This window comes from Gobius niger (assembly GCF_951799975.1).
Source record: "Gobius niger genome assembly, chromosome: 22".
NCBI classification, from domain to species: Eukaryota; Metazoa; Chordata; class Actinopteri; order Gobiiformes; family Gobiidae; genus Gobius; species Gobius niger.
In genome coordinates this window covers 8,220,976-8,246,923 of record NC_136873.1, presented here as the reverse complement: position 1 = coordinate 8,246,923, position 25,948 = coordinate 8,220,976, and the positions used below count along the sequence as shown (strand labels likewise).

Here is a 25,948-nt window from a genome sequence, read left to right as displayed (position 1 = left end):
ACCAACGCCATGTCAAAAAAGTCGCTTTTGACACTGGTCCTTTTTTTGGTTGAGGCCATTTCCAGCCCATTAGATACTGATTTACACCATTGTATTTGGTATCATTGTAAAGAAGACATTTTCATGTTTCATTTGAGCCCAAATGTACTACACTGTGACTATTACCATGGTAACCATAGCTCCTCAAACTCAAACCTGTGGACATGTTTTCACCATTTTCATAAAAACAGTTTTACTATGTTTAACGCTGTTTCTTAAAAGAACATCACAGAGACAAATGTTTGATATTGGGGAACTCTCTAGACTCTGAGGATTCAGGAAATGTATAAAATGTCAGTACTTTTTCAACTTAAGGCCTCACAGTGAGCCCTGAAGTAAAAGAATGTCCACCTTACATGAGCCTCTCCCATTGAAATAAGCCTATATCTGCCATTCTAAGGTTGGAACAGCTGGTGAGACTTTCTGTCCAGGAAAGGCCAACGCAACTTGAAATTACATTTGTGGAGAAGAACAGCTCTGTATTTTCAGCAAAAAGTTGTTTATCTATTTTATATATTGTAGATATTTATCATATAATATGCTATATACACACAATGCCATTCTGTTTCTTTCACTACTATACATAGTCCTGTACATTTGTCTAAAATGTCTCAATAATCCAAGATAATTCCAAAAGTGTGTCTTTGTAGACACCACATGGTTGTGCCAAAAAATACCATATTTTACACTAGATACTAACTTAGTTGTTAATGTTGAATTTGAAAGTTGAATTTGAAATTGAAGTTGAATTTGAAGTTGAATTTGAATTTTTCATAAACCACACGTTTGAACAACATCCTTTTTTACTGATTAGTAAGTTAATAAAGTAAAACATTTTGTAAGGTAATTTCAGTAAAGTTGTTTTATTTCATTACAAATAAATAAAATATAGTAGTATGGAGATGGTGAGGTGTGAGGTGTTATAGATTATAACCAGGACATGAAGAGTCAACTCAAAACTAAAGCTTAGCCTCATCCAGAACTAAATCACAGAGGAATTTCTCCAGCTTTTCTGTTTTTTTGTGTATGTGCTGTATTAATGTATTTGAGTTTTTTTATGTTGTGTAATTTATTTATTTTCTTCCCAGGCATATTGAGTCTGTGCACATGAAATATGCTGTATAAATGAATTATTAGTTTTATGGACAGAAAGACACAGCCAGGAACCGGAGGGTGTCTGGTTTGGGAACCCCAGGATCTCAGGTGTTGTTCTGTTGGTTTCATCAAATCAGGACCTTCAGCTGCCCTGGGGCAGTTTGCAGCCAAGTGTGAAGTGGGATGAGTATCAGCATCTCCAAATCCGAGGCCATGGGTGGCTTCCCCTCTCCAGGTCGGTGGAGAGGCCTTGCCTCAAGTGGAGGAGTTCAAGTATCTCAGAGTCGTGTTCACGAGTGAGGGACGGATGGAGCGTGAGATCGATAGACAGATCAGTGCAACATCGGTAGTGATCGTTGTGTCGGACTGTTGTGGTGAAGAGGGAGCTGATTTACTGATCGATCTATGTTCTGCCCACCTATGGTGATAAGATCTGGGTAATGACCGAAAGGACAAGGTCGCAGATGCAGGCAGCCGAAAGGAGTTTCCTCAGTCACCTAAGAGGAGCTTGGAATAGAGCCGCTGCTTCTTCCCATCGGGGAGAGCCATCTTAGGTGGCTCGGGGACACACTGTCTCTATGTGGCCTGGGAAGCTTCGGGATCCCTTCAAAAAAGCTGGAGGAAGTGGAGAGGGATGTCTGGAAATCTCGGCTTTGCTGCTGCCTCCATGACCTGACCATGGGTTAATTATCTTACCACCAAGTGTGGACTGAATGAATTAGTTTGGGCGACTTTTCTCATGTGAAGAGTATTCCTTATACTCATACTCTATCCTTTCTTCCCTAGTTATGAACTATATCTCAAGATATTTTAACTTGACCACTCAAAGCATGCCTCCTCTAAAACCCCAGACCTCAGACTTGCCGATGCCAATCCTTGGTGCCGTGTACAAAGTTCAAGGGCCAGATCTTGTGACTGGCACAGTCCGTGCGCAACTCTAAACGCAACGTGGTGCACGTGCGATCTTGCATGTGGCGCAGGTTTTGCGCTAAAGGCTGTGCTGCTAGGGAGAGGGCGTTGTTTAAGAAAAAAAGGCCGACTGAGGCGTGGTTCATTATAAGCAGCATTCGCGCTGCTCTTCTATGGCAACCTTCACATTATGTTCCTCTTTACATCGCGCTGCCTTGTCTTCTTCTACGTCATATTGAAAACAAAAGCGAAATTGCCTTGAAAAGTCTGTTTGAGCGTAGGTTACGCACGGCCTACTTTGATACAGTAGATCAACACACACACCCCTAACACCAAACACACCCCTACCACCAAAACAATTATTTTGTTTTCCACAAATAAACCACTCATGCCTCAAGTGCCACAACACCAGGTCTGATCTGAGTTTTAAGGAGACATTTCCATCCTGTGTCAGTGTTTACCTCCTGATGATGCTCCATGTGTAGCCACAGCTCAGTCCAAAAGAAAGAAGCGCATTTTACAGGGCGCATAGCAACGTTTTTTTTTTCCAATTCAGCCGCTCCAAGAATCCTGCAGCTGTAGCGCAAATGTTCCTATACGCTACAGTTATCTTGCAACTGCTGCATAACTCTGACCCCTCTGCAGCCGATATGATAGTTTCTGATCAATTAAATCCTGTACATTTCGTAACTTTGCGCATTCGAACGGTGTCCAGCGCGAGGCTGCTGCCTCTCTGTCCCGCCCGCTCAGCTTGGATCTGCAGCGAGTGGCTGCAGCAGCGGAGGAACACTTTTATTTCTTTAATCTTTATTAAACATTGCACGCTGCATCATGGATGTTACGCGTTTACAAGAGAACCCTCCCCTCGCTGAGCCACCTCTGCAGGGCTCAGCATCACCTCAGGCTGACAATAGTTATATCGAGCTCAGTCAAATGCAACTAGAAAACTGTCTCTTGGGAGCTCAGCAGGCACCACCTCTGATAGCTCTTGTTGCCTCTTGTGCACATTTTATCTCAATACCAGCATCTTTTATGTTAATGGAAGAAACCAAAGCATCCAAAGAAAATCTGTCCACACAGACAGAGGATGTAAACTCCACACAAAAACACCTACATTGAGCTTCATACTGAGAGGCAAGACAACGCTAAGCACTAAGACTAACCACTGAGGGCATGCAATCTCTCCTGCGCATTCAATAATTTTTGGGCCAGATCTTCCACCTGGCGCAAGGACAGCGCTGCTCCAAACAAGACAAGACCCACATTATTTTCCTAGCTTACATCGTGCTGCCTCATGTTCTTCCTTTAGTGTTATGGGCTTCTATAAGCTCTATCAGATCAAACAAAAAACTTGAGCTAACCACTGTCCGTGTCTGAGAGAAAAAGATGTAAAGCCGGTCCTGCTGTGGTTCCAGTCTGTACTGCCGTAATTCACCCCCACTTCTCCCTTGCCCCTTCACAGTCGCAGAGTCTGGTTGGAAGAAAACATAACATTGCTATTGGCCACAGGTCGCCATTGTCAACTGTTGCAGGAAAAGCTTGGTTCTTGCATAACCAACTGTCTAACCAACTACAGTTTGTGTCTCTGGGAGATAGCTCTCCCAGATCTCCCTCAGCTGCAGGAGTTATGCAGGACACAGAACTGTGGCTGTGTTTAAGCGGTAGCTAAACTTAAAATTTCCACAACTTCTTGGACATAAAGGTATTCCCTTCACCCTTTTCTATCAGCATAATGTTTTTTGTACAAGGGGATTCAAGAGTGACTGAATGTCTAGCTGTCACCTCACAGCAAGACATTCCTGGGTTGGATATCCCAGGCCATGTGGGACCTTTCTGCATAGAGTTTGCATGTTCTTCTTTTTGTTTCATGTCCCCTGAGTCAATTTTCTGTAGAATCCACTTCTAGTATGGTAGAACACCTTGGTACTTCTAACCTAGCTTTTGGCTCAAAATCTAGCAATAGTTAACCCCCTTTTGTATTTGTCCCGAGGGCCATTCGACTGCACAACTCTCTGGAAGCAAAAGACAATGGTGTCTGCAATGTTATATTGCTAGAAACTTTATTTATTTGCCAATTACCAATGTAGAATTATGTGGTTTCAGTAGTGAATGAGTGAAAGTGATTGAGTTGCATTGGCCTTTCCTGGACAGAAAGTCTCACCAGCTGTTCCAACCTTAGAATGGCAGATATAGGCTTATTTCAATGGGAGAGGCTCATGTGAGGTGGACATTCTTTTACTTCGTGGCTCACAGTGAAGCCTTAAGTTGAGAAAGTTCTGAAATGTAATACATTTCCTGAATCCTCAGAGTCTAGAGAGTTTCCCAGTATCAAACATTTGTCTCTGTGATGTTCTTTGAAGAAACAGCGTTAAACATAGTAAAACTGTTTTTATGAAAATGGTGAAAAAATGTCCTCAGGTTTGAGTTTGAGGAGCTATGGTTACCATGGTAATAGTCACAGTGTAGTACATTTGGGCTCAAATGAAACATGAAAACGTCTTCTTTACAATGATACCAAATACAATGGTGTAAATCAGTATCTAATGGGCTGGAAATGGCCTCAACCAAAATATGGACCAGTGTCAAAGGCGACTTTTTTGACATGGCGTTGGTTCACTTCAACAGCTGAAAACTATGATAAAGCTGTAACTCTGAAAAGGCTATCATACAAAAATATAAACCTCAGACATGGACCTACTTAAAAATCAACGATAGCCTTTGCCACCTTTTCGGTACCGATTTGCCAGATTTTGGGGTTTGGCCCATGGACTAATTTGGGCATATTGCAGAAAGGCATTTGTACATAGGCTATATTTGCTAGCCAGCTTCTTGAAGGACAACAATGAGCCTTGATGAGATTTGTAGTGTAGTAATTATGCTGTTTCCACATCTTATTTGTTAAAGGATTCTCTGCTGCTGTAATAGTCATATAATGCCATATATTTGCATTACTCATTTTCTGGTGCACTTTCTTTATAGTTTTACAAGTCAGTCGCATAATAGGGTTATCCAGTTTGGCGTGTAGGTATGGGTGGTGCCATAGTGATGGTAGTGAAAAGGATACATGATTTTCTTTCAATAATTGTTCCTCCAGCCAATCCCAACTTCCGTCCTCCCGTGCCCTCTTGCAGCTCTAAATCAGACAATATCTAGCATTGAATGCAATATAATAATTAAAGATATCTGGGATACCGAGACCTCCTTGGTCTCTTTGCAAAGATAATTTCTTTAAGCTTATTTGGGCGGTTTTCTCTTTCCATAAAAAGGAACAAAACGTTTTCTTAACATCATCAAACCAAGACATAGGTATGTTAAGAGGCACAGAAGAGAAAGGTGAGAGGATTGTTAGGAGAATATTCATCTTGATTGTTTCCCTTGATTGTTGCCCCACAGAGACAATGGCGAGGCTGACCATCTCTTGAGATCTTCTTTTATAGTATTAGTTAATGGTTGTAAGTTTCTCTCCATAATTGTATTACTTGGTAGCCCAAGTAAGGTATGTTTTCATGAGTGATACATAAACTTCCAATTAATGTCGATAATCAGCTCTGTGGTGTGAGAATAAGGTATTTATTTATTGTGACACATGTGTTTTCTTTTACAGACTGAAGAGGACAAGAAGAATGTGACCAGACTCCAGGATGTGGTGGACAAGCTGCAGCTTAAAGAGACGAGCAGAGGAGGCTGTATGCCAATTCAAATCAATACTACAACACCATATATCACACATTCATGACATGTTATTGAACGGGTTGGATTATTGTTTTGACATAAATCTTGCAGGAGGAGTATGTCCAGGCTCAGGAAGGTTCAGCATGAAGTTGAAGAAGCTCCAGAGCGTGTGGATATCGGCCTATGTCAACAAGCTCAGAGTCAAGAGCCGTGATGATGGAGAGGTAAGGACTTCATCAACTTTATTTTATTTTATTTCTGTCTCTCCCTTTGGTCAAAGTGAGGGCACCTTCTGCTTAGTGTCTGAAATCAGCAATGGGACGAGCCTTCCTGTGAACCGGCCTGTCAGGTCCAATCAGGAGGGGAGGGGGAGCTTAATAGTTTACTTTTGAAAATTCTGTTCTAGGAGTATCTTTCTGGTCCAATCAGGAGCAGGGGGAGGGATTTGTTGACTATCAAAGTCCACTCACTCTCACCTCACTTTGCAAACTTACAAAATATCTCTTACTTGTTTGCCTTTGTACCTTTAACCTTAACCTTAAACACACGTGACTTTCTATCAACTATTAAACCAAGAATTACAATATTAAATGTAGAAGTAAACAGGGTTAGCATTATCTTCTGCTGTCACTAATCAAAAGAATATAAAGAACACAAGAATATAAATTATATCATTTGATTATTGACACTTTGTACAAATCACATCAAGACAGTTTAGCATCTTCTAGCATGATTTATTCCATAATCAGCCAAGCGTAAAAAGTAGAAACATTACTACAAACTTACAGTTCAATAAGCACATTTAAAAGTGCTCTCCTCAGACAGGTCCAGCAGATGGTAAAAAATGAAAAATCAAGTCCAAGCGCCGAGAATTGCTCCTTAAGTATAACCGAGCATCAGCTCTGACTGACACATGAACCTCACATAGCAGATGCCTTTCTACTTTTACACTTTGACTCTGACATTAAACTAAAATGTTTAATGTCAGAGTGAGCAGTAATCGAGTCCCAAGATGGGTCAGAAATCTGATATCTTTTCCACAGTCCGTACCGAACCATGTAAAGGTCTGTAATCAGAGTTAGATTAATATTTATTTCAAGATATCTAGGGCAGTGGTTCTCAATGTTTTCAGCTCTGGGGCGTCCCTTTCATCTGCCTCTCCCTAACTATGTTACATCTGCACTTTAATGTCTTAATAATGTGTTGAAAAGAGTGGTTTTGTTCAGAACATTGACAGGATGATGGAGGTTATGTTGGCCACATTAACCTTAATAAGTCCATGTAAACTAGGCCACATTCTATTCTATTATAGATCGATCTTTTAGTAAGAGGTTTGTTTACCTGCTTTACTCAATTCAATCACTTCTTGTGATCTTCCTCAGTAGGTAAAACCCCTCTGACGCCTCCTCCAGGACAGACAGCACGGGAGAAGGCGTACGCGCCGGCGTCTACAACACTTTCACCACCAGGTGACTCTTCTGAGGAAGATTACTGCAAGTGATCGAAACTATAGCAGATAAACAAACCTTCTGTCTGACTAAAACAACAATCTATAATAGTTTCAACGAAGAAGACAGTATGAACCTTTTTCAAACACATTCACACGAAGGAGATTTTACCTCAGAAATATGAAATGGCTTTTGTTCCAAACTTTGTTGTGCTGATCTTGCCTGTTTTTAAAACAAAATGTGTCTTTTAATTCAGCACAAAAAAATTAGACCTCATGCTGTAATACAACCTGAAATTGTTAATTTGGCATTCCTTACTTTACGTTGTGCATCTGTAACCCACAGGTCTATAGGGCTATCTGAACACAAAGACCCCAGGGATCCAATGCAACAGATGTATCGCAGGTGCATTATTGCTGAGTAGGGGTGTTGAAAAATATCGATCCCCCGATATAGCACCCGTATCGATATTTAAACATCTATTTTTGGGGAAATATTCATAGCTTTCTCAGATACACCCTCTGAGAAAGCTACAGGAGACCCTCAACCTGCAGAACATCTAGTATTCCAGGGAGCCCATGGGACATAATGCACTTGGACAAATGATGTCAAACATCAGCAAGGCAGCTGCACTTTCGAGGCACTACACCAACCACAGCCTGCGCAGAACAGCTGTGCAGCTACTGTCAAAAGCCGGCCTGCAAACCAGAGATCACGACGGTTACCGGACACAGATGCGAGACCAGCCTAAAGAGCTACTGGGCTCCCACAACATCCGACCAGGAGAAGTGGGGCCAGATCCTTTCTGGTGAGTTGCCTAAGGCCTAATGCATTTTTCCGATCTACCCAGCGATGTCATGGCGATGTGAAAATAGGAAGCAACATCCCTCTCTCCTGTTACAGCTTAATTTTTTTTTTTTTACCTCTTTCTGCAAACTGTATTGTGGTTTCTGTGTTCCACATTGTTTTTCTGGATACTTTTGTACGCCTTTGCGGTGTTTTTGTGGAGATTTGGTGGATTTGAGTCCAAAATGGTCCTGAAGAAACAGCTTTTAAAAGGTAAACAAAAGCTAACTTATCAGGTAAACCCATTTGAGACCTACAAATGTCTTCTTCTGAGACACTGAAGAGGCACCAAGAGCCCCCACACCTGCAGCACAGTGGAGGCGTCAGTGGAGGAGCAACAGGAAACAAAAAAGGGACAAACAAGTTTCTTCCGAGTGCTACAGTTTCCCCGCAGCAGCTCAGGACTGACACCTGAACACTATTTCGTTGTGCGTTTGTAAAATGACAATAAAGCACTCAAGTACTTATCAAGTAGCCTATTCAGCATGGTATACAGTGGGATGCAAAAGTTTGGGCACCCCTGTAAATGATTTTCCTCTATTTATCATTGGTTGTCTGAATAAGAAATTTCAGTTAAATATATCATATAGGAGACAAACAGTGACATTTGGGAAGTGAAATAAAGTTGTGCATGTGCATAAATGTAGGCACCCTTGCCATTGTATTTATTTCAACACCTTTGACACCAATCATTAGAACTCAATTTTAGATTGTTAACCTCAGTGACCCTTGACCTCCATACACAGGGAAAGGGTATTTAAGGAGGCCAATTGTAAGTGTTTCTACTCTTTGTATCTTCTCTGAAGAGCGGCAACAGGATGGTGAGAAAAGTCACGTCAACCCACAGACCTACAACATCATCCTGCTGCAGATGAGGTCACTGTGCATCGTTCCACTATTCAGCGCACTTTACACGAGATCCTGTACAGACGAGTAACGTGGACGTTGGGGGTGAAATATTGAACAACAAATTTAGCCATCAATAATAATCCTCTGATCCACAGACTCCAAAACAGGGTTCGTCACATAGAGAAAGTACAATTGTTTTAATTCAAAACAAAGCTGACTTTTACTTCTACTACTTGTACTTGTACTGTAACATCAGAATGACCTTTTACGAAGGTTAAGAGAGTTATTTTTGTCGGCTGACAATTCTCAGCCAATCAGTACCCGCCAACAGCCGGCCCGTCTTCGGCTGCTACTGTCCTTCAGTATAGTCCTGCAGCATACCATTGAAGCAACTGGACACGGCCAAAACAGCAGAGCGACACTTCACCAACATCTTAGCTCAGAAATGGACAGGAAATATTATTATTTTTTGAATATTCAGCAACTATTGAAGGTCAACTTTTGAGAAATTCATATTTTCACCATCTATGTTGTACAATAATGTAATGTTTCAATGTGTAGTCGCCATCCATGAATGAGCAACAACAGGCATGATAAAAAAGAAAAAACAATATGCAATATACTAAAAAATGAAGAACCAGAATAAAAATTAGAAAAAAAAACAATAAAAACAACAATAACAATGCATGATACTTACTAAATACAGGGCAGTCGACAGACATGCTGGGGCAAGAAGATGTTGGGACTTGGGACTATGTTGCCATGCCAACAGCATCCATCTCGTCAAACAATGATACACAGTCCAAAAATGTTCTAAATGTCAAAAAAGGTATAGCAAAAACAGCAAAAACTTCATGAGCAATGACACAATTCTCACAATTTGAAATGAATATTGTAATCAACTGGAAACAACATGTAGCATCTGTCTGGATTTGCCAACTGCAAATTTCAACTGTCAACTATATATATAATTTCATCCTCTACTCATCAAAAAATGATCTATTCAAGATAAGGAGAGACACTACAGGGAGACTCCAAACTACAAGGTATGTTCTATGACTAGTTTATTGAAAGAAAAAAAAAACAGATCCAAAATCCCTCTGAGTACATCTTTGAAGCGAATATATCTACTAGTAAATGATCAAATAAAACAATCTGGCTTGATCCATTTTCTTTCCTTTTTTTTTTTCTTTTTTTTCCCACAAAATTTGCATTATTTTCTCATTTATGTCAGAAATATACAGCAACACTTTCAAATTGATATCACTAAATTATTTAGTTCCCCTATTCATCCAAGATTTTTGTGTATGCAGTCTAAGAGAGGTTTGATTGCCTGTGGGTTGTTTTTCTTTAGGGGTAAATAAAGTTGACTCCTCAGCGTAAAAATAGAACGCAATGTCGTATTTCCTCAGGATGGAGGGAAAACAGCAAAGGTCCAAGAAAGAAAGATTAGTCTCCCTTCTTTCATCAAAAAAATAAAGTTTTGTTCGCTCCATTCTTTAGTAATCGTCCATAGAAAATAGGTTTGAAAATGCTGGTTTATGACAGTGACTTTGATGCTATTATCTTTTACTTTATTGACATCTCAAACATCTGAACAGTGGTTTCCTTCTATAAAACAGAAGCATGTAGGTCCGGATGTGGGCTTGGTGTTAGCATTTCTAGCATGCTTATCAGGGGCTTTTTTTTTTAGGTCTGCCTCCTTGATCCCCGTTTTCCACCATTACTACGAAAACCACTGAAAACCAAAACCTGGTCAAGTGTAAGTTGCCTGTAGTTTTCCTTACGTTTGGCCATTCTCTCTGGATTTTCTCCACTTGTCTGAGACCACGTCAGATCAAAACAAGTATCTGCGGTTACTACTTCTACTACTTGTACCACAAGGATCCATTCTTGGACCTTTGCTGTTTTAGGGTACCCCACATGATAATGGGGCCGAGGAAGAAACAAATTCTCCAAGACCAACACAAAAAGACCTCCCATGATCTGAACCAGCCAAAGGCTGAAACACGAATCCACACGCAGTGCTCTAACCGGGAGGAGGAGGATCCCATGGTCAACAATATAAAAAGCGGCTGCACAGCAATTTAATGTCAAAAATCAAAGGCATATGGTTGGAGAACACAGCATCAAGTAAGTCAAGATTTTGGACAGACAGAGTTAAACTGAGGTCAAGAGTGTGTCCACGCTCTTGCGTAGGGCCCGACACGCGCTGTACCAAATTTAAGTTGAAGAAGTCCTTTGACAACGGCTTTTCAGGACAGTTGACATGGATATTGAAGTCGCCAACAATTAATAGCTTGTCATATTTTGATCTAGCGCCAGCAAGGAAGTCAGAAAAGTCACTGATACAATCCTTATTGTATTTAGGAGGTTTAAAAACGCTTGCACACAGGATTGGAACGGGGCGAGAAAAGTCAAAGGTACAAAGACCAAAGCTTGCATATGTAGAGGGAAGCGTTAACTGCTTACACTTATACATTTCTTTACATAGTCGCAATTCCTCCTCCACACCCCGAAAACCTCGGGGAATTGAAGAATGCAGACGGTAAAAGTTCAGAGAACAAACCGGACTCACCAACGTGGGACCTGAAGAAATCCTTGACAATGAAGGTTTTATTCCCAAGCGATCGAGCGTGTCCTGATACTTGCATCCTGGGCTGAAGAGTTCACCAGAGCAGTCTAATGCACAATAAAACGGGTTGTGTTTAAAGTCACTGTATGCCAGTCCCTTTCATTTTTCCCCTACCATTATGGGATGTTGCATAGCTTGAATAGTTGGAGAAGGCCCTACCTTCTGCATCTGAGGGCCAGTTTTTAGCCTCCTCTGATAATGGTGTTCTCTTTTCATTTGTTCTCTCTTCTCTCTCCATGACGTCTGACTTCTTCCTCTCCGCACATACATTTCTTTTGTCTTTTTCTGGAAAAGATAAGCCTCACATTAAAACAACAACAGCATCATATGAAGGCTGACTGTGACTGTCGCTGCCGTTTCATTGATGGATGTTTTGTATTATAACTCGTTACATTACAAAGTATGTTTTAAAACTTTGCCGTGAACGCGGAGCCTCAGACTCAAACCTAGACCAGAGTCTGTTCACGCTCTGCCCACGGCTCCTCTCCCTCCCTCCTTTACTTTTTTATCCCCTCCGCGGGCAGCACGGGAATGTACTAGTGCCGGGTTCGATCCCCAGCTGGACGGGGCCTTTCTGTGCGGAGTTAGCATGTTCACCCCGTGTCTGCGTCGGTTACCTCTGGGTTTCTTCCGGTTAAGCCACTATAATATCACCTGCTCTCCGCGCAGCTACATTCGGGTCACAATCAGACTAAAGTTAGGCTCTGGCAACAAATCAAAAAACTGCAATTTGTTTACTTACCGCAAATGCCATCATCGGATTCCACAGCCAAGTCAAGCACCGGTGGTGCTGTCTGTCCCTTTTAAGAACTTTATCATATATTCCCGTTCCCCTCTACGGTCTTCCTCTCTTTTTCTTTTTTCTTCTTTTTCCTGGTTTTCCCGTTAATGGGCCTGATATCAACAACAACAGTGTGCTAGATTGACATATGGACTTTTCCCGCTGCGGAACCACGTACGTGCGTGGGGTCAAACCATTTTCTTCTAAAATACATTTGAGTAGTTGAGCAGATTTTAAGTAGGAAACTTCATTTACATGTCATATCAATAGATTTTTATTTTTCTAGCTCACTTTGGAAATGAATCTGCTTTCATAAGTCAAAGGATGAGCCCCTCTGGTCGGTCATGGCCTTGTAGCTGACACAACAAGAAAGAGACATTGCTCCTGTTTAGGTCATGGTTTGGGAAGTATATTTATAAAGTCAGTGTAGGCTCTCAGACAGACAGGAGTACTCTGTCGTTGAATTGTCCAAAGTTTCCTATCATCCAAAAGGCTTTGTCAGCAATACTAAAATTACAGTTTATAGCAAGCTTTAGTTCTAATGAACATAACATTGAAAAAGAAACAGCTCTCTACCATTCTGTTTACCCAATTTATTTTGGTCCAGAGCGATATCATTTGATATGCTGGCATGACGACAAATAAATAGTCAGTGCAACCACATAGTTGAATCTAATAGACGGGTGAGCTGACATGGCCAGGCTTAGAGAGGAATCCCTTTCATAAACAATCCTGTGGAGAAAACTTAGTCTTTTTATTAGCATTCTGTTATTGCTCTCAAAGGAAAGTAGATGGGTGAATTTTATTCCAGATATTTGCCTGTCATGTAACTACACACTGGCATTTTGATTCTCATCCATATTTGAACATTGCTGGCAGGAAAATTGGATCGAGCGGGAGCCAAGTTTGTATTTCATTAGGATGGATTATTTTAACTTTGTTCACTGTGATCCAAATCCATTTACTTATTTTATAACTTTACATACTGAAGATGCTAAGCAGCTTAAGTATTTCAAAGCAAAAAAGATTACAGTGAAAATGTTACACACTTCTATCTACAGTATTTTATTATTTATGAAATATATAAATGCACATTATTACATTTATATATCCCAATAAAGGCAATGTACATGTGTGTGTTCTGTATTGAATTGAGAAGTAATGATATAAACAAAGGTAAAGCAAAGACACAGAAAAAGTACACATTCAGTAAGTAAAATAAAACCTGATTGCTGATGATGCTGTAATGTATCACTATGAAGCAACGTGGTGTGCAGGATTCCTGACCAAATTAAATGGACCTCAGTTGCTGATGGGGCAGATGATGTCTGTATAAAACCACTGCAAAGGACTTGGGCTCTTAACTGACAGGCATCTAAGGCAGGTGAGTGAACACACGGAGCTTTATGTGACTTATGTTATCATTGATGGTTTTCAATATTGGTGCTTGTTTATGACATTTTATTTAAGTGAGATGCTGAGTATTTTGAAGAAAAAAAAGAAAAGAAAATAGTTTATTGCTATATTTAGGTTAGACATTAAAAAAAAGCGAAGGACGGTCTATACATTTACAGCTGTTCCCATTAGACACTGAACAAGTTCATTTGCAATAACAGATAAATCCTTCATTTTCAAGGTTATTTTATTTGTACTGGTAGATTTGATTTGCCTTGAGATCAGATTCAACATCCTCATTCACACGCACGTGCACACCCACTCACACGCACGTGCACACCCACTCACATGCACACACAGTATCTGTTTCCTACTGAGTAAAAATAATTGTTTCTTTTTCCATTGTGAGTAAATATTTAAGCGACAAAAGCTTCATCTATTGTAATTTTAATACATCGATTGTATTTTCAATACAAGTTTTCTTGTGCTCTTTATTCTTTAGAATTATTTAGTTATTCTGCCATTTTCTTGGAAATGTCTTCACAAGATCAAAATTTCCACATGATCAGACTTTTTCTCTAAAACAGTTGCTCACAGTACTCAAGTAACTGAAGTTTTCTTAGTTTACTTTTACTTAAAGTTGCATTATGCAACTTTGTATGCAAGGGAAAAAAGTTGGTTTTCGTGCGTATTTGACCTTGTAGTGACCGAGCTGTATGAGTGGTCAGCATGGCGCCTGTACTTTCCATCACGGCGGCCTATACAACAGAGGGTCCGTCAGCAGTGAAAACCTTCCAAATAGTTGACCCTGGAGCGTCCTAGAGACCACTCTGACGGGAAGTAAAGGCTTCTACACAAAGACAAACAAAGCATACCTTGATATTTTTCACTGGTACTTTTCTGTTTTTGCAAATGAACCATTATCTTTTTCTATAAAAATGGACAGCCTTGTTTGTTTTAATGCTTAATATTTTGTAATAAATAATAATGTTTTTTCATCTTAATGTCACACAGCCAGCTGACATCTACCCGGCCCAGAACCTCATTTCTTCTGTAGTAGAAAAGGTACCATTAGATTGAACATTTTTATGAAACAGAATTTGTTTTGTTGACGTATGAATAATTGTGCAGACACAACCTACGTGCCACCATGAGCACGGACGCGGAGATGGAGCAGTATGGCCCGGCGGCTGTTTACCTCCGGAAGCCAGAGAGGGAGAGGATTGAGGCCCAAACCTCCCCCTTCGATGCCAAAACGGCCTTCTTTTGTATCGACGAGGCTGAGATGTACCTCAAATGTAAAGTCACCAAAAGAGAGGGTGGTAAAGCCACATGTGAGATTGAAGGAGCCGGTGCAAAGGCACGTTTCTATATATTTCAAAAATAGAATTCATATTTTGAGTTCAACAATTTTGAACGAGTGATGTATAATAATGCAAATGTGCCGTCTTTAGACTGTCGTTGTCAAAGAGGACGACATCCACGCCAGAAACCCTCCCAAGTATGACAAGATGGAGGACATGGCCATGATGACCCACCTCAACGAGCCGTCTGTGTTGTATAACCTCAAAGAGCGTTATGCCTCATGGATGATCTACGTAAGTTTAATCTTCTACAGTAGATCCACAGAGAGTAATAGAACCACACACTCATTACTTGTGTCTTTTATTCTTACTACTTCCTGCTTCTCAAGAGTAAAGACGTGTCTCAGTTTGCTGCTGTTGCTCGCCTCTATATTCTCTTTTTAATCATTTTTGGCATATGTCTTGGATGGGATTTTATTCTCTTCTTTTAAGTGAACAAAGACTTTTAAATATTTTTTTTATTATTACTACAGCGACGACAATCTTGTCAACATGGCTGAGGGAGTAAGGCAAACTTCTTATGAAAGCTGGCGGATATATAAACTAGAAATTTGCTTTCTATGGGACAAGATTTTTGCCTTAAACACGGTCTCTGCACTGGCTTCCTGTCGCTCAGAGGATAGAATTTAAAACAGCTCTGCTTGTTACAAGTGTTTTCATGGTTTAGCACCAAAGTACATCTCTGACATGTTAGAGCCGTATGAACCGTCTCAAGCCCTGAGAACTTCAGGGAGGGGTCTCCTGGTGGTTCCCAGAGTCAGGAAAAAACACGTGTTGATGTTTCATTGCTTTGATTTGCTTTCTTGTAATTTAATTGTGATTTGCCTTATGTTTGAACAGAGCTCTCTAAATAAACTTGCTTTGCTTCAGACCTACTCTGGGCTGTTCTGCGTCGTGGTGAACCCCTACAAGTGGCTTCCCGTGTACGATGCAACCTGTGTAGGAGCCTACAGAGGCAAGAAGAGGATTGAGGCCCCACCCCACATCTTCTCCATCTCTGACAATGCCTATCAGTTCATGAGCACTGGTGAGACACAACACGTGAAAAAAAGAAAAAAAATGCATAAATATTATAAACATTAATATGAAATATTTCAAATGAATGTTTCAGATCGTGAGAACCAGTCTGTTCTGATTACGTAAGTAGAGAAGGCACAGATAATAAGAATAATTGAAAAGGTATCAGTTGCTTTAAAATATGCTTGTCCTAAACCAGCGGAGAATCCGGTGCCGGAAAAACTGTCAACACCAAGCGTGTCATCCAGTACTTTGCAACAATTGCAGCACTTGGAGCTAAAAAGGGTGCCCCTGCACCTGGTGCTGGCAGCAAAATCCAGGTAAACCCTGTCAAATACAGACAGACAAATACATCAGTTATGAGGGGGGTAATGTTGCACCCAAACTTCTCCATTTCAGGGATCTCTTGAGGATCAGATTGTCGCTGCCAACCCTCTGCTGGAGGCTTACGGTAATGCCAAAACTGTGAGGAACGACAACTCCTCTCGTTTCGTGAGTATATACACATGTCACACTAAAGTACACATTCAAACCACAGGAGTTCATCAACATTTCTTTTAAATTCAGGGTAAATTCATCAGGATTCATTTTGGCACCACTGGCAAGCTCGCTTCAGCTGATATTGAAACATGTAAGTTTAAAACGAGCAAATGTGTGTTCAAGAAAGAGTGACTTCATATGTTGTTATTGCACTAATATTAAAAACAGGGAAAATAAATGGTACTTAGATTTTTTCGTCTGTTTTTACTATAAAACTTATTTATATTACAAAAAACAACAACTGTAATGGGGATACTAACTCAAATAGTTAGTTTATTGTAATGTTTCTCCGCACAGACCTGCTGGAGAAGTCCCGTGTGACCTTCCAGCTGTCGGCTGAGAGGAGCTACCACATCTTCTACCAGCTCATGACAGGCCACCAGCCTCACGTGCTGGGTATGTCATGTCACATAATGCCACATGTTTAGTACAGAGGTTACTGTCTAAAACACTGTACTTAAACTGAGTTTTTCAACATTTGTCCGTCAGAGGCCCTTTTGATCACCACCAACCCTTACGACTATCCGATGATCAGCCAGGGTGAAATTACTGTCAAGAGCATCGATGATGTGGAGGAGTTCATTGCAACTGATGTAAAGGAGAAAATACAACTCAACATGACAATCAATCAACCACTGAAAACAGACAGGCTGAGGAAATGCAGACAATACCACACTATAGTCCGTATAAGCAATTTCTCCAGTGTCTCCAAAGCACCTGGACATGATACTGCTCTGGTCAGGGCTCATAAGAACAGTTATCATTTCATTTTGTGAGTCCATGAGTCTCATCTTAACTTTATATGCAACATTTCTTTAGATGCGTTTAATGTGGTCACATTATTCTGCATGAACAGCTGACTGGCACTTGTTCAGCGAGGGACTTTCAATAGAATCCTGAGAGCATTGTTGTGTGTTACTTACACAACATTAGCTTTGGTGCAGCAGCACCACCATGTGGCCGTGCAGAGTGGTGTGCAGTAGGCTTTAATCAGAGTTATTTTCCATACACATTCCACATTTTTTGTTTGCTTGTGCATAGAGTTAACAACGGTAAAGAAGATATAAATGTTGCTCAATCTTTGTTCAGACTGCCATTGATATCTTGGGCTTCAATGCCGAGGAGAAGATTAACATCTACAAGCTGACTGGTGCTGTGATGCATCACGGCAGTTTGAAATTCAAGCAGAAACAGCGCGAGGAGCAGGCTGAGCCTGACGGCACTGAGGGTAATTAAAATAAGATCTATATGACAGTTCTTAATGGAAGGTTAGAATATCCTATGTTTAAACCTGTTTAACCAATATTTAACCTAATTTATTTAACCTTTTTCAGTGGCTGACAAGATCTGCTACCTCTTTGGCATAAACTCGGCGGACATGCTCAAAGCATTGTGCTACCCAAGAGTCAAAGTCGGAAATGAGATGGTGACCAAAGGTCAAACCGTCCCACAGGTAAAGCATTACTGAAATACACAAATATAATATCACTACATCCTCTACTTTTGTGATTTATTACTTTCTTCTTATGTCAAGGTCAACAATTCTGTCAGTGCTCTGTGCAAGTCTGTCTATGAGAAAATGTTCTTGTGGATGGTTATCCGCATCAATGAGATGTTGGACACGAAGCAGCCAAGAAACTACTACATTGGAGTGCTGGATATTGCTGGATTTGAGATCTTTGATGTAAGTTTATCACTAACATGAAACAGGCTTACTCACTATTGCTATGAAGCGCAATAGTAGTTTACCTTTGATTTGTAGTACAACAGCTTGGAGCAGCTCTGCATCAACTTCACCAACGAGAAACTGCAACAGTTTTTCAACCACACCATGTTTGTCCTGGAGCAAGAGGAGTACAAGAAAGAGGGCATTCAGTGGGAGTTCATTGACTTTGGTATGGACTTGGCGGCCTGCATTGAGCTTATTGAGAAGGTAATCTGAAACATTTGTAACATGAATAAAAAAGTATGCATTTCATTAACATAAGATAATTCTTGACAGCCAATGGGAATCTTTGCCATCCTTGAGGAGGAGTGCATGTTCCCCAAGGCCTCTGATACAACATTCAAGAACAAGCTGCATGACCAGCATCTGGGCAAGAACAAAGCCTTTGAGAAACCTAAACCAGGCAAAGGCAAGGCTGAGGCTCACTTCTCCCTGGTCCACTACGCTGGCACAGTCGACTACAATGTCACTGGCTGGCTGGACAAGAACAAGGACCCTCTGAACGACTCAGTTATTCAGCTCTACCAGAAGTCTGCAAACAAACTCTTGGTTCTCCTGTATGCCACCCATGGAGAAGGTAAGTGCATCTCTTACAAATTGGAACATGATATGACACAGAAAAATAATCAAATTGTATTTTTTTAGCTGAGGCTGCTGCTGCTAGTGGCAAGAAGGGTGGCAAGAAGAAGGGTGGTTCCTTCCAGACTGTGTCTGCCCTCTTCAGAGTATGTTTTTGACCTTTAATGTGATATGACATCAAGGAAATGTGCCATAATTCCTTATATTATGATCATCAGGAGAACTTGGGCAAGCTGATGACCAACCTGAGGAGCACTCACCCTCACTTTGTGCGTTGCTTGATTCCCAATGAAACTAAAACCCCAGGCAAGTATCCCTTTAAAAAAAAAAAAAAAAAAGAAAGAGGGGTCGTAGGTGATCTGTGTGATCTATGAACATCATTTTAATAATAAAAGTATTATACATTCAACTTCAGGTCTTATGGAGAACTTCCTGGTCATCCACCAGCTGAGGTGTAATGGTGTGCTGGAGGGCATCAGAATCTGCAGAAAGGGTTTCCCCAGCAGAGTCCTCTACGGTGACTTCAAGCAGAGGTACTTTTTACATTTCAAATTGAAGAGGTTGAAAGCAAAAAGAAAGAACGTATTATTAAAACAACAACTTTCTCAGATACAAAGTATTGAATGCCAGTGTCATCCCTGAGGGACAGTTCATCGACAACAAGAAAGCTGCAGAGAAGCTGCTTGGCTCCATTGATGTGGACCACACTCAGTACATGTTTGGACACACCAAGGTCTATATTCAGTTTAAGCTGTTATTGTGATTTATCATTATTTACCAATGTTTCATCACTCAATGTTGTAATAGGTGTTCTTCAAAGCTGGTCTGCTGGGTCAGCTGGAGGAGATGAGAGATGAGAAACTGGCTTCGCTGGTGACCATGACTCAGGCTCTCTGCAGAGGCTATGTTATGAGGAAGGTCTTTGTCAAGATGATGGAGAGAAGGTACAGATAAATTCCACTAAAGAATTCATAATGTCCATGAAGTATTGATCAATTCTTTTCTGCTTACAGAGAATCTCTCTACACCATCCAGTACAATATTCGCTCCTTCATGAATGTCAAAAACTGGCCATGGCTGAAGCTGTATTTCAAGATCAAGCCTCTCCTGCAGAGCGCTGAGACCGAGAAGGAGCTCCAGCAAATGAAGGAGAACTATGACAAGATGAAGACTGACCTGGCAGCTGCTCTGGCAAAGAAGAAGGAGCTGGAGGAGAAAATGGTTTCCCTCCTGCAGGAGAAGAATGATCTGCAGCTGCAAGTGGCATCGGTCAGCAAGAAATGAAACAATAGTAATTTCAAAGAAAACCTCTGTGAGAACCTAACATGTTCATCTTTATGCATCTTATATAGGAGGGTGAAAACCTCTCTGATGCAGAGGAGAGGTGTGAGGGCCTCATCAAAAGCAAAATCCAATTTGAAGCCAAACTCAAAGAGACAACTGAGAGACTGGAGGATGAGGAGGAAATCAATGCTGAGCTGACTGCAAAGAAGAGGAAGCTGGAGGATGAATGCTCTGAGCTGAAGAAAGACATCGACGACTTGGAGCTCACCTTGGCTAAAGTGGAGAAAGAGAAACATGCCACTGAGAACAAGGTTTGTTTGTCTGTATATTTAAAACGCTCCTTTTCATTCAAACTGCACTGGCTTGGCAGTTTTGTTGTAAATGTATTAATGCCATTTTTGAATGAACTAAATATGTGAAATGAACAAACATAGATGTAAACAGAGCAGGTTAAATTGAAGAATTATGACATGATAACGAAATGCTCTTACAGTAAAATTGTTTCAAAAAGTGAAAATATGTCAATGCTGTTTCAGGTCAAAAATCTTACAGAGGAGATGGCCTCTCAAGATGAGGCTATTGCCAAGCTGACCAAAGAGAAGAAAGCCCTCCAAGAGTCCCACCAGCAAACTCTGGATGACCTCCAGGCAGAGGAAGACAAAGTCAACACTCTGACCAAGGCCAAGACCAAGCTGGAACAGCAAGTCGATGATGTGAGGCTGTCAAAGTATAGTCAAAACTATTATACTATTATCTCAATTATTAAAACATTACAATGTTTGATAGCTTGAGGGTTCTCTGGAGCAAGAGAAGAAGCTCCGCATGGACCTTGAGAGAGCCAAAAGGAAGCTGGAGGGAGACCTGAAACTGGCCCAGGAATCAGTCATGGACCTGGAAAATGACAAGCAGCAATCTGATGAGAAGATCAAAAAGTATTTCTTACATTTAATCAAATGGTCTTTTGTTTAATAACACAAAAATGAGAAAGTTGTACTTTCTTTTAGGAAGGACTTTGAGACCAGTCAGCTGCTCAGCAAGATTGAGGATGAGCAGTCTCTTGGTGCCCAGCTTCAGAAGAAGATCAAAGAGCTTCAGGTAATAAGTGGTGCTGCTTCAGTTTGACAGTGTTTTGGTTCACACGAGGAAACATGTTGATCCTATGGTCTGTGATGAAATGTAGGCTCGCATTGAGGAGCTGGAGGAGGAGATCGAGGCTGAGAGAGCAGCTCGTGCAAAGGTGGAGAAGCAGAGAGCAGACCTCTCCAGAGAACTCGAGGAGATCAGTGAACGACTCGAGGAAGCTGGTGGAGCCACAGCTTCTCAGATTGAGTTGAACAAGAAACGTGAGGCTGAATTCCAGAAGCTTCGTCGTGATCTTGAAGAGTCCACTCTGCAGCATGAGGCCACGGCTTCAGCTCTGCGCAAGAAGCAGGCCGACAGTGTTGCTGAGCTGGGAGAGCAGATCGACAACCTCCAGCGTGTCAAGCAGAAGCTGGAGAAGGAGAAGAGCGAGTACAAAATGGAAATTGATGATCTCTCCAGCAACATGGAGGGTGTGGCTAAGTCTAAGGTAAACTGCTCCTCTCTGTGATTTTAAAAAATGGACTCTTGTCACTATAGTGAAACTTAAAACATTGTATCCTGACAGGGCAATCTGGAGAAAATGTGCAGAACTCTTGAGGATCAGTTGAGTGAGCTCAAGACCAAAAACGATGAGAATGTCCGCCAGCTGAATGACTCAAGTGCACAGAGGGCCAGGCTCCAGACAGAGAATGGTATGGTCTTAAACTGAAAGTGTTTTAGTTTTAAAGCCCATCGATGAACTAAATGAGGCTGCAATTACAGGCGAGTTCTCTCGTCAAATTGAGGAGAAGGAAGCTCTTGTTTCTCAGCTGACCAGAGGCAAGCAGGCTTTCACTCAGCAGATTGAAGAGCTGAAGAGACACGTTGAGGAAGAAGTCAAGGTATGAACAATCTTATCACTTAGCCAGTAAGCTCAAAGATATCTTCAAATGACTGCTGTACACTGATTATTAATGTTTACAGGCCAAGAATGCCCTGGCTCATGGAGTCCAGTCTGCCCGTCACGACTGTGATCTGCTCAGGGAGCAGTTTGAGGAGGAGCAGGAGGCCAAGGCTGAGCTCCAGAGAGGAATGTCCAAGGCCAACAGTGAAGTGGCTCAGTGGAGATCTAAATATGAGACCGATGCCATTCAGCGCACTGAGGAGCTGGAGGAGTCCAAGTAAGTAGAATGATTCTTTTAGTAGAACTCTAATGATCATAGTTATCTTAAGTTGATTCTCTTTGTGTCTCTATTTCCTTCATCACAGGAAAAAACTGGCCCAGCGCCTGCAGGACGCTGAGGAATCCATTGAGGCTGTGAACTCAAAGTGTGCATCTTTGGAGAAGACCAAACAGAGGCTGCAGGGTGAGGTGGAGGACCTTATGATTGATGTGGAGAGAGCTAATGCTCTGGCTGCCAATCTGGACAAGAAGCAGAGGAACTTTGACAAAGTAAAAAATTAATTAAAACACACAAAAACAGATGGATGTTTTCTCTCATTCATGTAAACTCGAATCTAATATTTCCAGGTCCTCTCAGAGTGGAAGCAGAAGTATGAGGAGGGCCAAGCTGAACTGGAGGGAGCCCAGAAAGAGGCTCGGTCTCTGAGCACTGAACTTTTTAAGATGAAGAACTCTTATGAGGAGGCCCTGGATCATCTGGAGACCATGAAGAGAGAGAACAAGAACCTGCAGCGTATGTACACCGACATTTTGGGATATACAACACTATACTATCATTGTAGCTGCACAGTAAGCAAGGTTGATGCTTGTTTCCTATTCAGAGGAGATCTCTGACTTGACTGAGCAGATCGGAGAGACTGGAAAGAGCATTCATGAGCTGGAGAAGTCCAAGAAGACAGTAGAATGTGAAAAATCTGAAATCCAGACTGCCCTCGAGGAAGCTGAGGTAACATTTCATCATTAGAGAAATGTGTTATATAGGCAATTGCAAGTGTTATTTCCATATAGGAATGAATGATAACACAAGTACAATGGCACTTCTAGGGCACACTGGAACATGAAGAGGCCAAGATTCTACGTGTCCAACTGGAGTTGAACCAGGTCAAAGGGGAGATTGACAGGAAGCTGTCAGAGAAGGACGAGGAGATGGAGCAGATCAAGAGGAACAGCCAGAGGATCATTGACTCCATGCAGAGCACCCTGGATTCTGAGGTCAGGAGCAGGAATGATGCTCTGAGAATCAAGAAAAAGATGGAGGGAGACCTGAACGAGATGGAGATTCAGTTGAGCCACGCCAACAGACAGGCAGCTGAATCCATTAAACAGCTCAGGAACGTCCAGGGCCAGCTCAAGGTCAGAGAACTGATGCAAGTTCAATTAAAGATTATGCTGGAGAATATTTTCATACAATGTTTCTCTGTGGTCAGGATGCCCAACTGCACCTTGATGATGCCGTCAGAGGACAAGAAGACATGAAGGAGCAGGTCGCCATGGTGGAGCGCAGAAATGGCCTGATGATGGCCGAGATTGAGGAGCTGAGAGCTGCCCTGGAGCAGACAGAGAGAGCACGTAAAGTGGCTGAGCAAGAGCTGGTGGATGCTAGCGAGCGTGTTGGACTGCTTCACTCTCAGGTTTGGAAAGAACAATTACTGTGAGAAAGTATGGTGCAAAATACATGTAAATACACAAACTATTTTTATCATTATTCTAACAGAACACCAGTCTTATGAACACCAAGAAGAAGCTGGAGTCTGATCTGGTCCAGGTTCAGGGTGAAGTGGATGACTCAGTTCAGGAAGCAAGAAATGCTGAAGAGAAAGCCAAAAAGGCCATCACTGATGTGAGCTCGCATGTCCAACAGCAGAGTACACTGTACAACAGTACACTGTTTATGGCAGTATGAACTTACTGTGGAAACATTTCAGGCCGCCATGATGGCTGAGGAGCTGAAGAAGGAGCAGGACACCAGCTCTCATCTGGAGAGGATGAAGAAGAACCTGGAGGTCACTGTCAAGGACCTGCAGCACCGTCTGGATGAGGCTGAGAACCTGGCCATGAAGGGAGGCAAGAAGCAACTCCAGAAACTGGAGTCCAGGGTGAGTGTCTGCTGAAATATGACTCTAGAATTGCATTTATGAAGATGATTATCATAACCCTTCTTATTAAAAGGTGCGTGAGTTGGAGTCGGAAGTTGAAGGTGAGCAGAGGCGTGGAGCTGATGCTGTTAAAGGAGTCCGTAAATATGAGCGGAGAGTCAAGGAGCTGACCTACCAGGTAAGTTCTCACTCGACTTGGGGAAGTTATTTTCTCCCACTCATCCTTTGCACTGTACCATTCAGGCAGTATTCATTACCAGTAAACTGTTGCAGAGCTTCAATACTACAATCACACTTTTTAAATTACAACATGCATCATTTTTTCGCGACCTTTCCTATATACTCATGCATAGACGGAGGAGGACAAGAAGAACATGACCAGACTCCAGGATCTGGTGGACAAACTGCAGCTCAAAGTCAAGGCTTACAAGAGACAATCTGAGGAGTCTGTGAGTTGTGAAAAAAAGAAAGAAAGAAACTTCATATGGCATGTTGTTTATGGATGTTTACAAATCAACGTTCAACATTTTCAGGAGGAACAAGCCAACACTCACATGTCCAGGCTCAGGAAGGTTCAGCATGAACTTGAAGAAGCTCAGGAGCGTGCTGATATCGCAGAGTCCCAGGTCAACAAGCTCAGAGTCAAGAGCCGTGATGCCGGAAAGGTAAGGATTTACAAAAAATGTCTATAACAGAAAGTGAATAAAAATCGATTGGATGTACTTTTTCTCCAGGGTGAATCTGCTGAGTAACCGTCTATTTCTAAATGAAGCTGTTAAATGTTCATAAAATATGACCACTTAAGTAGCTCTGTGTAAAACTTCAATAAAGCCGATATAAAATCCTCTTTGTTTTTTGTACTTAATCAGATATAAGAAAAAACATACAATAAATCATCAGCATTGATCATTTTGAAGAAAAACTACTAAACACAAAGGCTGTTGCACAAGACTTAACACCAGACTCAGCTCATAGGAGCAGGTCCCAGTGCTGGCCTTCAGAAACACTTGATTCTGGAAAGAAAAGCTGATCAACTTTTTCTGCTAGATTGCTTTACTATTCAGTGCCTCCAGTCTTTTTAACCCAGCGTGTTACTTAAGCGCAAAGCAAAAGAGAGACAGATGTCACTAGGCAACACATGGCAAGATTTAAAAGTGTGGACAGATTTCTCAAACCTTACAGACACCACACATGGAAACAAAACATGTAACAGTTTGGTCGTAGTGTGTGGTGTGCAGCCACACGGCAAAATCAACACACACAAACTGAATTCACTCACAAACATTCTCAGGCAAGATGGGAAATCTCTCAAAACCTATTGCGATGACTTCAGAGTAAACCAACAGAGGCAGTCATAGAAATAAAAACGAGAAGCTTCCTCCGATCCTTACGCATGTGGACAGTTTGCAGAAGTAGAGGCTGCTCCGATATACTTTTCACATTCCATTAGCCTGCTGAATGTATTTTCCCTATGGTGCCATGTCATTGGTCCGACAACCTATTAACCCTGAACCAAATTCTATTTTTCAACCCCTACACAATGGGACATTTTCGTAATACAGTCGTCCCGCTATAACGCGGTTCACCTTTCACGGCCTCGCTCTTTCGCGGATTTATTAGCACAATTTTGTATGCTTTTTTTAAGTG

The 25,948-nt window shown here is 41.5% G+C and overlaps 1 pseudogene across 1 annotated transcript; it reads left to right on the top strand.

The window, feature by feature from the left end:
* Positions 1–14,713: 14,713 nt before the first annotated feature.
* Positions 14,714–23,771, top strand: LOC306981673 (myosin heavy chain, fast skeletal muscle-like; annotated as a pseudogene). Its single transcript, XR_013794311.1, has 34 exons — positions 14,714–14,734; positions 14,801–15,029; positions 15,124–15,267; positions 15,904–16,060; positions 16,145–16,172; positions 16,250–16,370; positions 16,450–16,542; positions 16,618–16,681; positions 16,888–16,986; positions 17,080–17,183; positions 17,680–17,818; positions 17,925–18,043; positions 18,125–18,274; positions 18,353–18,523; positions 18,593–18,893; positions 18,962–19,041; positions 19,114–19,201; positions 19,311–19,428; positions 19,505–19,628; positions 19,703–19,839; positions 19,909–20,164; positions 20,248–20,490; positions 20,716–20,892; positions 20,966–21,111; positions 21,184–21,274; positions 21,360–21,749; positions 21,828–21,954; positions 22,025–22,143; positions 22,226–22,422; positions 22,511–22,694; positions 22,773–22,938; positions 23,027–23,151; positions 23,250–23,558; positions 23,633–23,771. The product of XR_013794311.1 is annotated as a myosin heavy chain, fast skeletal muscle-like (transcript).
* The last annotated feature ends 2,177 nt before the right edge of the window (positions 23,772–25,948 follow it).